Raw genomic sequence first — 18,480 nt, 5'->3', positions numbered from 1 at the left:
CGTGTTGTAAAAGGTGTATATGAATATGGAATTTGCTTTGTAATAACTGGATGCTGAGGAAATAAAGACGTGGCTCTGGGTTTTTGTTGGGATTTTTTCCTGCCTTTTTTTTTTTTTAATCATCTGAATCAGAAGAGATTGATTTACTCAGAGAAAGTAAGTTTCATCTGTCTTCAAGATAATTTAAAAGGACAGCGTGGGAGATGGAGATGGACTGTTTTTCTACCTGTTTCCTTGTACCTGTGGCTGAAAAGTGAGGAGAGATGGACAGTGTCTCAGAGGAGACAGGAATGATCGAAGCTTGGTGAAAGCATAACACTGTTGTCTGCTGTCCTCTTCATGCAGTGCTGTGGGCTGGTGCACCGACGGCGAGTACAGGTTTCCTATGTAAGTTTTTGTTTGTACTAGAATGATGCTCACTTGTATATTCAACTCCTAATATATTAGTTGGTATGGTATGTCTTAGGCAGGTATTTTAATGTATGATCTCAGTGACCAACCAGAGTACTAAGAATCTGTGAAATAAGTTTTTACAGGACAGAGATGCAAGGATAACAGGTATGAGTTTCTTCTCATCTTTATTTTTCCGAACTTGTTCATATCAAGAATATATCTTATTTCAAAGTGTTAAGAGACTGGAAGTTGAACCCTTCTGGTTTCTTTATTAAATTATATTTTTTCTTTCTAGTAGCCCTGAGTAAATGGAGTAATTAGAAAAGGATATTTCTGTTTACCCATATATGATAACTGGAAATAATTAAAGTTATAAGCAATTATGGACTGTCACAAAAATTATTTGGAAGACACTGAGGGACATAAAAATCATCTTATGAGGTAATTCTTTTGAAAAAGAGCAGTAACATGGTGGCAGAAGTATGGCCTGATGGTTTGCATGATTTGTCTGCTTTCCAAAACAGGGTGTTTCAATACTCTGGAATGATAAGACTGTTCTGTATTGCAAAATGGCTGTCTCTAATAAATGCCAAAAGGAAGGCCAGCTCCAAAACCTAAGTATTAGCAATCAAAAAGGTTGGCTATTTGGTGAAATATGTTTGAACTATACTCAGCTGACATGTCAATTTCCTAAGTAATTAATTTATATGTTAAAATTCCTTTTCTGTTCTGCTGTTCAGTTGTCAGATAGATGTGATAAAAAACAGGAGATTGAAACGATCTGGCTAAGCTGAAAATTGAAATTGCTGAGTGTTTGCAACAAGCAGCTTGTAGCTTGTTGCACAAGAAAAAGCAAATATATCGGGAAAAATAGTTCTATTGTCAGGAAGGCTGTGTTTTTCTCTCTGTCACAGAAAGCTCTTCTACACAATGGTTAAAAAATGATCACAGAGCAAGCAGGGTTGTAAATAGGTGTGATCGAAATCAGTTTGTATAGGGAATTGGTCGAGACAGTAGAATTATTAAAGAGAAAACAAGCCTCTTCAGAATGTGTTAGAGATGTAACCAATCTGAAATGTGTGTGTGTGTTTGTAGTTTTGCATGTATAATTTGACTTGGGATGTGTTTTGTTCTCACTGGTGCAACAGTTGATACTGCTCTGTAGAGAAGCAGGCAGAAGCATGGAGATTCAGATAAGATCTTTGCTTAAGGTTAGATATGAAACAGTACAGTATTTTGCATCAATTATGCTAAAACCAATGTGTAGTTCATTTGAATTATCAATTCAATATAAAAACAAAACTTGGACAGCTGTTATGCAGATACTTGTTTGATATATAGCTATTCCCACTGTTAGGCAGGAACTGAAATATGATGCGTTGAAAGCACTTATTTTTTAGCATTCTCATGCCAGTGGAGCATAGGGGATATGAAAATAATGACCTCTTGAGATGCATTACCCACTGTTTCTTTTCTCCTTGTTATTAACAGTAGCACGATCTGCTAGGAATAACATTATCTAGACAGAATAAAATGTTTACCTGTTTGCAAAGTTTGTTTCACAACCTGAAAGCGTTAGAATATTCCTTCATGAACCAACATGACATATACTCAGGTTTAGTCTCAGACTAAACATGCTAGACTCTGTAAATTCCATCATCTTTTGAATGTTTGTGATAATGGAGAGAAAGATGCTTAGTTAATGTGTTATGAAGTCTTAAGATTTGTACCTTATTTTGTGATACTTGCTGTGTAAAGGGTTTTGTGTAATGCTGCTGGGCTTCATGGTATTCTGGGTACCTCACTAGACTTGTTTACTAAAATGAAGGCTGCTCCATCTTAGAATAAGTGAAACAGAGTTTGCCCTTGATCTTTTTGATCTGAACCCCATTACGTGAAAGATGACCGTGTTCTTGAATAACTTAATTACAGTGAAAATTCTCTCTGTTGTTTGAATCCTTGATTATCTAAACCTTTTATTATTGAATTTTTTTTGGTGCTCCCCACGGCATTGGGCTAATTGAGGTTGTACTGTGTGATTCTTTTGGGATGAAAGCACTGAAATTAAAGTAAGCCAAGATATGACCCTATTTATTAACATCTGCCTCACTGGGGAAAAACATCAGACTTTTATTCTGTTTTAGAAGTTTACAGTGAAGTTCTTTGTGGACCATAGTGGTGAATGATCCAACTTAGAAGTTGTTGGGTTTGGGTTTGTTTTTGCAGGGGGATTTTAAGATATTGTACTTTATTACCACAAAAAATATGACCAAGTGTAACTGACTGTTGTTTTGCAACCAGTACAGCTCTTTCTAGTCCAGATCCTAAAAACTGTGCAGATCTGAGGCATAATTAATCCTTTTTATGGTCTTTTGGGTCAGGAATAGGCAAACCATTACAGTAAGTTATGTAGGGTCACATTGTTTCTTTGGAGGAGCAATGTTACTGTTGAAGAAGATGGTTGTATTCTGAAGTTACTCCCTTCTGTTGTCTCCCGCATGTTAGACCCATTCACAGAGATAAGTCCTGCATCTGTGTGCAGGGCTAAAATTGAGGGCCTGGATAGATTGTATTCATGTTTACCTTCTCTCCAGGTTGTGTTGCTGTTGAGAGATGTGCAGACCACACAATGTTAACAAGACTGTATTTGGCTCAGCATTCTCCCTGGGCTTTCCTGATCATTGACTCTTCTTTTAGGTGGTACCATGTTCTGCTTGCATCCACTAAGGTTCCACTCTCTCTTCATCTTCCTAATCAGGGCAGGGACGGGGAAGGGAGAGAGGACATTTAATGCAGTGTATTTAATAAATGCTGTGGCATAATCTGCAGATTCTAATGGCAGGGTGTCCTGGGTTCAGCTGTAACAGTTATTTTTCTCATTCTTAGAAGCTGGTGCTGAGTTGTGTTTTTGGTTTTAGCCTGAGAACAACGCTGATGACACACCGATGTTTTAGTTGTTGCTCAGTAATGCTTACCTTGTACAAGGACTTTTCAGTCTCATGCTCTGCACAAGAGGGGCACAAGAAGCCAGGAGGGAGCAGAGACAGGACACCTGACCCAAACTAGCCAAAGGGATATTCCATACCACAGCACATCATGCCCAGTATATAAACTGAGGGAGTCACCATGAAGGTCCAGGTCACTGCTTGGGTCAGGCTGGATATCGGTTGGTGTGTGGTGAGCAATTGTATTGTGCATCACTTGTGTTTCATTGTTTCCTTTTCCCCTTTTAGTTTTATATTTTTTATTTCCCTTCTCATTGTTATTATTGGTGGCAGCAGCAGTGGTTTATGTTACACCTTAGTTACTGGACTGTTCTTATCAAAACCTGTGGGAGTTACATTCTTTTGATGTAGGAGAGGGGGGGAAGAACGGAGGGAAAGTGAGTGAGCGGCTGTGTGGTTCTGAGTTACTGGCTGCGCTTAAACCATGATACAGGGTGTGTCAGATGGCTGTTACAACTGCATACTAATACTCACTTCCAGAAATAAAGACCCTTATGTTGGACATTTTCATGGCAGAAGCTGTAGATAATTCTAAAACCATATTCTTGTTATTTCTTTAATTGTATCTGTGACATGTGCTCATGCCATTTTTGAAATGGCATAATTTGTGGTAGTATGGAAGAGCAGCTCTGTGTAGTTCTTCCAGTGGACAATCTTACTTCTTTCTGGAATATGGAGTCTGAAACATCAGTACTTATTTCGTGTTGCCCCAAAATGCTTTCACAGCAATTACAGCCAGCATGCCACTGTATATCTAAAAGCATCGGAGCTTGAAGACTGAGCAGGATATTTCAGCTTTAAGACTTCAGTCCAGTCTATCCCACCTGTTGTCCAGCCTTCAGTAGGAGTTGCAGTCTGATGGAAGTCACTCAGAAATCTTGCAGTCTCTTCCTCCCTCTCCTGTCTGTTATACCTCGAAGCATCCTGAAATGAAGGATGGTTGAACAGAGTTCAAGATCTTTCCAGAGCCTCCATATCTCTTAACAAAGCAATTAGATGCCAACCATGTTGACAGATGGTATGTACTGTTTCCTGTTACTGCTGTGAGTGGTCTCATTTGCAGTGGTGCAGCATACCTGCCAAACTAGAAAAATTGTGTATATGGCAACATAGCAGGGGTTGACTGTCCATGGCAAGTGAAAGCAATCACAGGTGAACGAGGAGAGTCCTTGCAGTTTCTTGAAAGACTCTTCAAGATGATGAACGTGGGAGTGACGTAATGTATAGCTGTAAGTTACCTACCAGAGCATACCAGACAGGCAAATCCAAGCATTGGAAGTCACCTATCAGAGCATATCAGACAGGAAGATCCAAACAGATTGAGCACATTAGTGTACGGCAAAGCATACATAACTCAGGGCATCCCGGCTTCTCAGGGTGCAGGAGTGTTTACAAAGTACATTTTTATTGCTACTCATACAGCTACACGAGGAGTAGGTGAAAGTAGCCAGGGAGGAGCAACACATGATAATCTGGGTAGGCAAGCCATAAGCTGAAATCTGTTTTAATAGCAGCTTCAAATCTATAGTTGTCTGGATTTCCCAACACTGTATTCAATACTTAACTTATTTAGTAGTTTGTTAACTCATCTTACTGACTTTTGGACTGTTTGCATTTTTTTGGTCGGGTTTTTTTTTTTAGAATTATCAAATGACTGATTTGCTTTGCGTTCCTTTTGCTTTGCTTTTCAGAATAAAGCTGAGCCAATGTCTGGGTTTTTTTCTCAAACATATTTCTAATTTGATAACAATGATGTCTTGAAGGCAAATATTCATTACTCTGACTCTGCTCCTTAAGAAATGACTACTGCAATTTGATATAAGCCCCTTCACTTAAAAAAAATGCATTCCAAGACAATATAAACTTTATTTAAAGATTAGTATTGAAATTGATGGTATGGCTTGCACTGTGTATTTTAGTTTAATGCAATTAAGGACCTTGGTAAGATTTTATTTCAAGATGCTTCTTTTCTAATGATGGGGACTGTAACTGGAGAGCTTTCTGCCTGCAGCAGCAAGCAGGATCCAGGCAGCAGGCTTTCTGTGCTTGTGTCTGGGGGATATCGCAGACCTCCTGAGGGAATGTTCTCTTTTTGGTGTTGTTAGATTTGGATTAGTTTTCTTTTTTGTCTGTTCTTTTTGAGACTGGAATCTTTTCCATCTATCACTTAATCATGTTTCTCACAAGATCATTCTTCATCCTAGCAGATGCTGCCCTTTTTCCTTGTTCCTTTTTTTTACTATCTCCCTATCTTCTTCATTACAGATTTATAGGGTTACTTTTTTTTTCTTTCAGATACAGCTACTTTTTTTTCCTGTTCTGCACCATGCTTCTCTCATTTTGATGTACAAAAGTCTTGCTTCACATTTTCAGACTTCTTTTCCTTCTGTTGACATTAGTTCCTGACTTGTATTTTCCCTTCCCAAGACTGCACCAACCAGTTCTATTTCTGTGACACTTAATACTTCTGTGCAATCAATCCTAGCCTTGCATCTACCCCTTTTCTCCATTGCTGCTCTTGTCAGGTTTAGTGGAAGTTTGAGCTGTTCACAAGTGGGCCCAGGAAGCTGTTGATGAATCATTGTTATTATGAGGACTTACCTCTGTGATTTTCCTCTTTATGTATTGTAGGCAGAAAAACAACATGCTTGGAAGGAGGAAAGAAAGTATAAAGAAGTTGTGGATTTCTGATGTTGAGAATTAAATGACTTGTCTTATCATAAACATGGTATATTGACACCTGAAGGAATTAGTTGTATTAGCAAATTAGTCCTTTAAGTGACCTGACTGTCTTCAGTTCTGGTTGGGTATGGCTGACATAAAATTGTTCACGGGCAACTCATGATATCTGTATTTGGGGGATACTTTCTGCATTTGAAATATCTGTTGGAAGCTCTTTTTAATTTCTTTCCTGTACCCTGCTTTTCCAATATTTTGCTTTGATAGTAAAACAGTGGAAGAAAACAGTAAGTGAATAAAATGGAATAAACTGGTGTGGCAGTGTTTAAAGGGAAAGTGTCCTGAATCAAGACGCTTGTCAGTTGTATACCAGCCAAACCAGGGCAAACTTGGCACTGCCTGTATTAAAGAGAAATAAATCCCCTTTATCAGCATTTGCTCTGCTACAATTGTTTAACACCCTATATCCATTACACTGCGGAGTATTACTAAAGCTGAACTGTTTCCATTGCAGATCAAGTCCTTCTGAGTGAAACTTCACACATTTGCTCCATTTGTTTTGCTTTTTCCTTTTTATATATTAGGTGGACGTAATTTCTTAGATTTGACTTCTGTGGCTGCATTTAATTGACTGCATTTAGCTGTACTAGAATGTAGTTTGGAAGACAAAGCCATTATTTGAAGAAACAAGAATAACTTCTCTTGTCCCCCTTTAAATTCTTTCCTCTTGCTGCATTCTCTAGGTACAACCTTTGAAGTTAATTAACTAGCAAACGGGTCTTTTTTGAAAAACTTACTTACATTTAGGAGAATTACGTGGAACATTTATAGCACATTGTGCATTCTGAAGCAAAATTATGTAACAATATGTCTGGTGGATAAAATATTGTGACCATATATTCAATAAGGGCCTGCTATTTCTTTTTGTATATGCTTTTATGTAATGTAACTGCTTGAATAACAGATCTAAAATAATTAAAATTTCAAGTCATCAGCCATATCAAAATTTTAAGTATGCTAAAATAAAGAGAACCCTATTTTAGTTATTTACCTCTATCCTCTACGAAACCTGAAAAAGAGTATTTGTTACAAACAAACACATAAAACTACCTTAAGAAATTATTAGAAGTAAAATATAACCGATTTTCATCCTTCATTTCTTTTTGGCTCATAGTCTTTTACCCTCTGCATTTCCACCACTTCTTATACAGTGAGCTTTGCTGTCCTCACTTGGTAAAAAAGTTTTTCTCCTTTCTTCTTAGTCTTCTGTTGGTTTGAGGTTTATCTTCTTTCCTTATGATACTTTTCCCTTCAAATTTTACTTTTTCATTCTGTTCTTTTTGGGTGTAAGGCCACTGGGTACAATGCTTACTGGCTTCAGTGGTGGAGGAAAAAAATGAGTATTCTCGTCAATTTTAATACATTTTCTGATGAGCTGGCATTCTATAACAATTTTATGAGTCTGTGAAGTCATGATAAATTAACTGTCTGTCTTAAAATACTAATGGAGTCTCCGGACTTCTCTGAGGAAGATTGCCATATTTAATGTCTTCCCTACTATCTTTGTACTGAACCAGAGTGGCAAAATTAATAACTTACTAAAAGGGAAATGAGAGGAACATAAAAAATACTTTTAGATTTGATTTGAAAAGATTGATTTGATGAAGTGCTGAACATAGCATGAGTGATTCAGTGAAGAGAAACTCTTCTGGGAAAAGTCTTGCAATGGTTCTGGTGTGATTAAATATCCCCTTCTGGCAGGAATGTTGAAGGAATACGGAGAAATTGGGCAAGCAGACAGGGATCAGGTTAGGAAAGCTAAAGCCCTGGTAGAATTAAATCCAGCCAGGGATGTCAAGGGCAACAAGAAAATCTTCTATAGGTATGTTGGTTATAAAAGGAAGACTAAGGAAAATATGGGCCCTCTCTAGAGGGAAACTGGAATCCTGGAGATACGGAGAAGGCTGAGGTTGTCAATAACTTTTTTGCCTTAGGCTTCACCAACAAGTATTCCACTCACAGTGCCCAAGTCACTGTGAAGGCAGGGACTGGGAGAATGCAGAACCAAATGCTGTAGAAGATGAAGTTCAAACCACCTAAGGAAGCTGAAGATACACAAGTCAATGGGACCTGATGAAAAGTTCCTAAGGGAACTGATAGATTAAGTGGCTAAGCCTGTACTTGTCATATTTGAGGAGTTGCGGCAGTCTGATGAAGTTCCTACTCACTGGAAAAAGGGGAAATACAACCCCATTTTTTTTTAAAGGGAAAAAAGGAAGACCCAGGGAACTACAGACCACTTAGTCTCACCTCAGTGCCTGGCAACATCTTGGAGCAGATCCTTCTGGAAACCGTGCTAAGGCACATGAAAAGTAAGGAGGTGCTTGGTGACAGCCAGCATGGTTTTACTAAGTGAAAATCATGCCTGAAAAATTTGGTGGCTTTCTACGGTAGGGTTACAGCATTGGTAGATATGGGAAGAACAACTGACATTGTCTGCCTGGACTTGTGCAAAGCATTTGCCACTGTCTTGCACACCATTCTTGTCTCTAAGCTAGAGAACCATGGATTTTGATGGATGGGCCACTCAGTGGATAAGGAATTGGCTGGCTGGTCAGTCTCAAAGAGTTGTGGACAACAGCTTTATGTCCAGGTGGAAACCAAGGGCAAGTGGTGTCCCTCAGGGGTTGGTGTTAGGACCAGCACTGTTTAACATCTTTGTCAGTGACATGGACAGTGGCATTGAGTGCACCCTCAGCAAGTTTGCTCATAAACACCAAGCTGTGTGGTTTGGTTGATATGCTGGAGAGAAGGAATGCCATCCAGAGGGGCCTTACACACTCAAGAGGTGGGCCAGTGCCAACCTCATGAAGTTCAGCAAGGCTAAGTGCCAAGACTCTGCACCTAGGTCAGGGCAATTCCCATCACAAATACAGGCTGGGTGAAAAATGGATCAAGAGCAGCCCTGAGGAAAAAGAACTGTGGGTATTGGTTAATGAGAAGCTCACCATTACCAGCAATGTACATTTGCAGCCCAGAAAGCCATCCATATCTTAGGCTCAAAGTAGGAGTGTGAGAAGCAGGTTGAGGGAGGTGGTTATTCCCCTCTATTCTGCTCTAATGAGACCCTATCTTCAGTATTGTGTACAGTTCTGGGGCTCTCAATGTAAGAAAGATATGGACCTGTTAAAGCGAGTCCAGAGGAGGACCAGAAGTAAAGTCTCCAGGGACAGCCTATAGAGGCCTTCCAATACCTAATGAGGACCCACAAGAAAGCTGAAGAGGGATGTTTTACAAAGGCACATAGAGATAGGACAAAGGGGAATGGCTTTAACCTGAAAAAGAGTAAATTTAGATTATATATGAGAAGGGAGAAACCTGAGAGTGAGGGTTGTGAGACACTGGAACTGGTTGCCCAGAGAAATTGTGGATGCTCCATCCCTGTAAGTGTTCAAGGCCAGGTTGGATGTGGCTTTGAGCAACCTGGTCTGGTAAAAGCTGTCTCTTCCCATGGTAGCAGATTGGAACTAGATGATCTTTAACGTCCCTTCCAACCCAAACCATTCTATGATTTTATGGAAAGGGAATTGTTGCTTAGTGAATGAAAGAAGAAAGAGAGGGGGTCAAGATCCAGATAAAAAGGCCAAACAAGATTGCTGAAAGAAGGTCAGTTCTTTGCTTTAACTTAAAAGAGCTGAAATAACTCATTTTCTTTAAGTAATGAGTTAATATGACTTTTATGTGTAGTGGAAAAAGTTTTAGGTTTTTAAACTTACAAAGTTTGCCTAATCAAGGGAAGACAAAGGTAGGGCTGAAAGTCATGGAAGTGTTTCAGTTTGCAGTGGTTTGAAAATACAGTATACACCTTGGTGAACAAGTTCACTTGTAGAGCTTTTTTATATGTCATTCCTAGTCACAGCTACTTCAACGTTATTCATGGGTGTAGACATTGCCAGGACTGTCCAGGATGAAGATGTTACTAACTGATCGTTACAACATTATCTTTTCTGTACAGTTCAACCAAGAATGCACTGTTGTAAGAAACAATTATTCGTGGAGTTATGACACCAGGTATCAGGCCGTTTATACTGAGCATGCTGTATTAATGGTTTATGCCTGTTCTTTATTTTAAAACAGCTAGTCGTCAGGGATGAGTAGTTTTTACACACTCTTCCTCTAGATGGAACCACTCTGCTGCTTCAGTTGGATGAAATACTATTCGTTTAACAGTTTAAGAAACCACTGCTGCATGAACTTGTAATTCTGCATCTATGCTGAATTACTCACAGCGTGGCTAGGAGAAAGTATACTGTGTGGCATTAGATGCAAAAGAAGGAATGGTCTTGGGTTTTGTGTTGCCTCTGGAAATAAGGAGTTTGAAGGTAGTGTTTGCAAACTTTAATCTGTTATGCAGTAGTGAAAATTATTATCTTTATGGGAATAGTGACCTACTTATTTTACACCTGGACAAATGCAGTCAGATGCTTCATCTTGTCCCTCATCTCCATATGTCTATTTCAGATCGTATAACCAGACTCATTTTTATATCATCTTCATCTTCATCATCTTCACATTTTATAATCTTTTCTGTTTATGGGTTTGTGCACAGAACTTGATCTACTATACCAGGCATTGATACCTCTGTTTCCAGCAGAAATATCTTGCTTCATTTATTGCTTCTCTATTTACTTTTTTTTTTTTTTTATTCCCAGAAACTATCCCAGTTTAAATAGCTTTCTTGTTCTTTAATAATGTTTTTCCCATATTTTGTGATTATGTGGGCTTTTTTTTTCAGTAAGTTGCATATACAACTTTAAGGTTTCTGGTTTTACCTGACTGGAAGTAAGTGGGTCAATTTAACTCTTGTCTTCCTAGTTGCGAATGTGAGCTAAATGCATTACATGTTGTTTCAGTTGAATTAATCTGTGGGCCACAGATTTTACTGAAACTGGATATTTTACTATTTCTAAGAGCAGCAGTTGTGTGGAAGACTTGGCCCACTGCAGGCCAAAGAGTCAGAAAATAAACTCATTTGGTTAATTATCTGTGTAATCAGAATCAAACATGGTAAAATGTTGTCCGAATGAGAAGAAAGGGAAAAAATGGTGTAGTACTTTTAATCTCCTGGGGTTTAGCTCTCTTTTTCTCCCAAAATATTAGAAGTGTACAGAAATAGCGTGGTCCTACACAAAAGCAGCACCAGTAAATAAATATAAGATGCTGGTCTTGGTCCTCAGCAGCTAAGGAATGAAAGGCTTAGTCATAAAATTGCTTTAGGATTGTTATCTGTTGATTGATGCTGTCCTCTCTCTTGTGAGAAAAAGGAAATGTGGAGGTGGATTATTATCCATTGTATAGAATCTATGTTACCGCATAGTAATACTAAAGTAACAAGTGCAGAATCGTTGTTACTAGGTTGTCCTGACCAGCTTGGCCAGTCAGGAGGGTTGGCCAGGGACAGTGAATATTAGAACCCAGAAAAACCTAATTCTAAGAATTTTTTTCTTTTTAGACTGGAGAATAATTTACATTTCCAGATAAGAACTGGGATGAAAAAGTAAAATGTGACAGTTACTCACGTATCAGGAGGATCTAGTCTCTTGCCGAAGTCAAGCGAATTTGAGGAATTTAAAGCCTATATGATGGAATTGTAATGGAGTGTTGCTTGCCAAAGCTAGATCCAGACTCCAGCAAGCTGTAGAACCAGGATTGTTTTCAGCCACCAGGCTTGGTTCTCCTGATTCGGTTTCAGCTTGTTGGGGCAGGACATGCGTGCCAGCCCAGCAGCAGGGACTTCAGTAAAGAAGTATGTAGGAACCTGCAGTCCCCTGCTGTGCAAGGGTAAACCCATCTCCAAATGCATGTCACTCAAAAGTCTTGAGATCAATATGAATATCAGGTTCACATTTTTCCTTCAAAATGATGTTTTGAGACTGTCAGTGGCTGTGGCTGTGAAGGAGGACAGAAGAGAGACCCCACCAGAGGCCATTGCCGTTGTGGTTGCTGACTCCCTCCTGCCTGTCCAGGGCTGTGGCCTGGCAGGGCGGAGGTGGAAAACAGCTGTCCCTGTGCGGGAGGAGGAGGAAGCTGGAGTGATGCTGTCTCCTTGCCAGCCTAAACTTAAGCCTAAATGTGATTGCAGCCCCAGTACTGCATACTGTGAATCATGTTGAAGCAGAGATGTTTATGTTAGTTTATGGACTTTGTAAGAAACTTCTCAATTTTTTCGTCACCTAAACCCTTTTGCTTTGCAGAGGTGGTCTGTCCCACTGGCTCTTCTCTCAGCTCAGGATGCTGCTTACTGACACCATGTACAACCCAACACTTGTCTTAACAGGCTTCATAAACTGCAGAATGTCATTCTGCCATGTGCTAGTCCCCATCACTTTCATCCATCGGTGCCCGAGACATGCTTCTGAGTTTGCTCTGCTGCTGCAACATTTAATTTGGTGCATGAAGGATGATGTTATTTGTGGCATTTTTCCAGTACAGGACTCTTGGTTATATTGGATAGTTTTGGGCAGCCCAGTAAGATAATATGTGTATATAATACGTAAATATTACCTGGAGAAGCTGAACCTTATTTAATTACCTTTTGTTTGTCCCCCATTTCTGCTTTTTCTCCTCAGAGTCTCTCAGTGACTTTAACTACAAAGGTACAGTAAGCCAGAGCCAGGTATTTTCCCTTGATCTGTCCTGGACTGCCATAGGAAAATAGTTTCATTTGATGGTGTACTTAATTACTGTTAGAAGTAAAGAAAAAGTTAAAGTAAATTTTTGTTTTCCCAAGCACCTTTATACTCATTCATGGCTTTGCTTGTGTGTATGTGTGTGTACAATATTCTGGTTGTTATGTTGCATAAAATATTGCAAATGAGTCAGCTTTTCTCTGTGTGTGTGTTCTGAAAGAATTGTAACGGTAGTGATAAGATGAAGAACAGAAGAACAAAAAGGAAAAATGTCATTATGTCAGTTAAGTCATAGTAAAGGATATTGCCCAGCTATTCAAATAAATGCAGTGAAAAGCATTGATTTAATGTAAATATATTTGGCTTAAGAGATGCATACAAAAGTGCTGTAGCTGTAGGTTTCATAGTGTACTTATTGTACTTTTGATTTCCTTCCACAAAAATTACAGAACTTTTCAGGCATGTAGAAAAAATCACTTTTGCAAAAGTCCTTGCCTCCAGAATTCCTGTTGCTCACCAAGGCTTGAGGGATTTTTTTGTTAACTATTCTTAGAGTTAATACATTACCTCAGTAAATGACACCTTTCTTAACACATAGCACATTTTCCTATTTTGCCAAAGGCTTGATTTGGCTTACCATTGATTATAGATTGATGCTTTTGATTACTTTTCTTTGTGTTTTTGAATACAATTTAGTATGTGACACCAAGTATTAAATCTCAGTTCTCTGAATGTTTTTAGTACTTCCATTATTACTTACAAGCAATGAACCAAAATACAACCGAAATACTACATTTACATGCTTTTTGAGCTTTCCTTTGCTGTAAGCATGTCATTAATTTTCTACTTATAAATATCCAATGTGAACTTTTCAGAAACCTCTATAGCATCATGCAGAAGCTTGTAAAAATCACAGATATTTTCCGGTTTTCAATTAAGCGCCTTTTTTTTTTTTACACTTTTTTGCATTATTATAAAATGTTTGTTCTTTATACTGCTGAGTAGGAAAGAAGCCTGTTGTCCTACTTACCTTAATAACTACTGGAAGCAGATTCTGTGTGTTATTAATATCTGTAGAATTTCTTCCTGTTCTGAGAAACATAATCTCTGAGTCAGCTGCAGTATCTTGGATAACGTATTTTGAAAATGTGCATGATGGTTGTAACCTTATGACAACTGCTGAAGAATTATTTTTAATCAAACTTTGAGTAATCTGAATTCTGGTTAGCTTCCTGTCTTTGTAGTTAGGGGTTTTCTAGCTCTTTGCAAATCCATGCCATTTGTTTCCCTGCCTGCTGGGCTGCACTGCCATGATGGCAGACTTCTTACCCCACTCCTCCTGTCATCCTGTACACATTGACTCTGAAGTTATGCAACATGGTTTTCTACAACCATGGTGTCTATTCCAGAAGAGGTTTCTCAAAGGATCGGTTGTTACAAGCATGATGCAGAATAGGATGTGGAGATCTGCCTAGGGCAAGAGGTCGATCTGCCACTCTCCTGTGTCCAGCTGTCCAAGCAGGGTGGTGACACTGCTGGTGGCTGGGACTGACTGGAGGGACAGTGAGGTTGGGAGTCAGAGGAGGATGGAAGGGAGGCCAGGGGCAGAGCTGCGCAGTCACAAGTCATCTGGTGGCAGTGAAGAGATGGCCATCAAAATGCAGAGCTGTCAGGGACAGTAAGAGGGACCGCTGTCAGAGTTTCAGTATCTTTCTGGTATCAGTAAGCAGAAGACCACGTGCCTCATCCATCTGGGGGGCCTGACTTATGTGAAGAATAAAAATTATGTTTTGGCAGCCCTGTCATGTCATGGATTCCTGTGTTAAGTGTATGAAAACTTTTCTTCAACGATCTTCATTAAGGAGTGAAGTCTTCTGTAATGTTCCTCTAACTGCTTCACAAACTTTAATGAGCAAATTTACAGGGTTTCTTTGCAAGGTTATGTTGTTATTTCTGTTTTATGTCCAAAAAGCAGCAATGTTAGTTCCAGTCTCTGCTTAGCTTGAGTAGCCAAACTGAAATGACTCTGGCAACATGCATCTATCTCAGCCACAGCTCTGAACTGAGGACATTTGTAGGCAGTACTGTGAAGCTGCTTGTGATCAAAATCATTCCATGCATTTATATGGTTTCTTTTCTGGTTGTGAATCAAAACCCATCAAAAACCTATAAAATCCATAAAAGAATTGAAAATGAAAAATATCTGTGTTATAAAGTGTTGAGTTTTGGAAGTCAGTTACTTGAAAGCTGAAACACCCTGGAATTTTGTGTATACTCTGCAATGTGGCATTTCAAGACCAAGAACCACATTCTCTCTTTCCCATGATCGCAGTTACATTAATTTCTGGATGGCTGGTACTCTGGAAAAAAAAAAAAAAGAATTAATTCAATTTTCTTGCTGTGAGGCATCACTTTGTTGCTGAAGTAGGATCTCGGTACGTAGAAGAGAGATATGAATAGGGTGGAAATGGATTTCATGCTGATTTGGCTTTTGGCCTAGACATTTTCCTTAGATCAGAGATTCAGAACATTTTCTAAGTGTCCTGTGTATCACTGTTTGGGCATACCGGGCTTAAAACAACTCTGTGATCTCAAAATGGAAGTGATCAAGATTTATTTGCAGAACTGCTGAGTATGCAACACAGCAGAAGTCCTCAAGTGCACTCTAAATACAGAAAACACAGAATGTTAAATTCTTGGAAGGATCAGACCAGAACTCTCTCAGGCGAGAGCCCTCATTAACTAGTGGACTCATCTGGAATTGATATTCCAGCTATCAAATTGAGAATAATAGTAGCATCTTCCCTCACAAGCATCTTCTGAAAATATGCTCATTAGAGACAGGAAGGCTATTGCATGTTGCAGTGACTGTACAAGAAATGCAACCTCAGAAAGGAAATAGTACATGATGAACACATGCAGAATGTCTGTCATTTTAGGTTTATTGTTCATCTGATGAGTATCTTCTGTTTCCTACAATGAGATTTGCATCCTCTGGAATTAAAGATTATACCATAGGTCCTACTTATAACGGTGAATTTCTGGACTCCCGAGGCTTGTTATCATCTAAAGTTTCAGCCTTTATTGTCTTTTAATTTATTTTTTTACAGTAGGTTTTTTTTAAATGTATCCCACTGGCACTAAATCAGCTACTTTAAGTACAATTCAGTATTTCTGAATCTTTCTGCGTGAAGTAATAAATTTAGTTCATTTTACTTGAGCACATGTCTGGCAAGGCATCAGCAGCTGCTGCTCTAAAATTCTGTGCATTTAGTTAATATTAAGAAGAAAGTCAAAACTCAAATGACAGCTGTTTTCTGGCTTGTTTGTATGGGACCAAGTTTATGTTTATTAGCACAGTATATAGGATCAGATCTGATCTAATCTGTTCTACACCAGTGACAGTACTATAGGATAACTTTGCATTAGGTTGTCACGTAACAAACTATACTTGTAACCTGTATTTTCAGAATGGAATAAAGTCATTAATTTCTCAGTGAAATATTTTCTTTTCTTTAATATGTCTAGACATGGTATATTTGAAACAGAACTGTTTTTAATAACTGCTTAACATCTCATGGAGAATCTTTCATGTATTTCTAAGAGTTTCACTGCAGAAGGTTGCCACACTGCTGTAGGGATGTCTATCCAGTCATACACCCTTTTATTTCACCTTTACAAATACTGGAATTTGCACTTATTGGAGGCAACCATCCACAGTTTTCTCTGATTCCAGATCATTTAAAAATTGAGTGTAGCTTTTCAGAGTTATTCCAGCGGACACTGTTGTCCTCGTGCTGTAGGACCTAGACAAGAGCCTGGTATATGGTGTGTGTGGGGATGGACACTTACTGCGCAGCTTATTGAACTGACTGTCCGTAAATATGTATGGACAGTGTTTGTTTGTGCTTTGCATTTGGGCTTTTCAGAAAAGATATGTTGGCTTTCTGCTGAGCTGATGATGAGTCATGTTACATTTGTAAGTTGGCATATAAATGGATTCACTAACTCTTAACTGTTTCATGAGGGATATATGTATGATACATTAAAAATGTATATAATGTGAAAATTCAACTGGGAAGTAGTAATATCAAACAAGTGTTGACTGTTCAATGTGTCTGCTTGGTTCTCAACCACTGGAAAGCAAGTTAGCTTCTGACGTTATTTTTTTGTTGGTAAGAACTAGCTTATTGCAGGATTACACTGATACCTCCTTTGCATTTACTTCTCATTTTTATACTATAAATATTGTACATAAGAGAGATTTTGTCACTGTAAGAAAATAATGTCTTGGTGGTTTTTTACTGCTAACAAAACCCATATATGAGATGAAACAGTTTATTCATCTCACACAAGTAATTTATATTTTATCAGAGTTCTATTCCAGTGATGTTAAGAGAAAAGTACGGAGGTCTATAGCACATAGTTATTCATAACATACACACTCTTTTGTCTTTGGTGAGGAGCACAGATTAGATTAGAATACAAATTAGATTTCAATAGAAATGAATGGATAAAAATACCAGAGCCTTCATTGGTACTGAAGTTGAATCCCATGCATTTAAGTATATGCCTCTAACAGGAACAAAGCATGACCTAAAAAGCTTTTTCCTGATTATGCGTCACTGGTGAATGGAAGGCAGCTCCAATCAGTACGCACTGCTAAAGTGCTCAAGACTGGCTTATAGTTTATTGTCTCCAGACAATTTTAGCTCACAGGCTTTGTTTTATGGCATTTTATGCCTTGGAAACTGTTGGTTGTGCATTGCCATCTGTGGCTTATGCTTTTTCTTTTTCTATTTTTTTTCCCTTTTTTTATGGGGGTTGGCTTTATTTGGCCACTGTTTTAAAATATATAATTTCTTTCTCAGGACAAGGAATATTTATCTTTTATGTATGAAAAGATCAAAATTATCAGTATGAAGTATTTCTGTGATTAAGAGTGAACCAGAGCTATTTTTTCTGATTCATTTCAGATATTTCAGACTTGTTGATGTATCAGATATTTGAATGAACTTTCTCCTGGTGATGCAACAGCTTCTCCAGACAAGGGAGAATCATGACATGGGAACTGCATAAAATGTGGGGTTCTGTTTGCCACTATGCATCTCTTTACCTGGTATATTAGGAGTGACTGGCTAATGGCTTTCTGGCAAGTGATACTGTGGTCAGCATGATTGACAAAGGGATAATAGGAGTCTTGATATATGATGATTCTGATTTAGTGTGAGGTATATCTGCCCATGGCAGGGGGGTTGGAACTTGATGATCTTAAGGTCCTTTCCAACCCTAACTATTCTATGATTCTGTGATTCTATTCATGTAAAGATGAATCCAAGAAGAGTGTGCCTCACTGATGAAAATCAGTTGCAGAGCTGTTCAGAGACTGAATAAAGTTACTCCATATACCATATGAGAAAAGTTGCAAGTTTTTGGAAAGTCTCTGCAATCAAGAAGTAGTGCTGCATAGTTTAGCAAGATAGAGACAGGTGTGCATGTACCAGTATATGTATCTTCCAATTTTCTTTCCTGGCTGGGTTATGCAATTAATAGAAAGAAGGACATACATGACCTTGTATTTTAACATTGATATTTGTAGTTTTTTTTCTGAAACTTTCAAAATATATGTATTTCATGGATGGTCTCCTTGTTTAAAGGATGGTGTGAAAAGAACAAGTACGATTTAGGGATACAAATACATAGCTGACTTTGAG

This window comes from Melopsittacus undulatus, chromosome 1, assembly GCF_012275295.1.
Source record: "Melopsittacus undulatus isolate bMelUnd1 chromosome 1, bMelUnd1.mat.Z, whole genome shotgun sequence".
Lineage (NCBI taxonomy): Eukaryota > Metazoa > Chordata > Aves > Psittaciformes > Psittaculidae > Melopsittacus > Melopsittacus undulatus.
The sequence above is the reverse complement of the archived record's forward strand: the minus strand, read 5'-3'. Positions refer to the sequence as shown.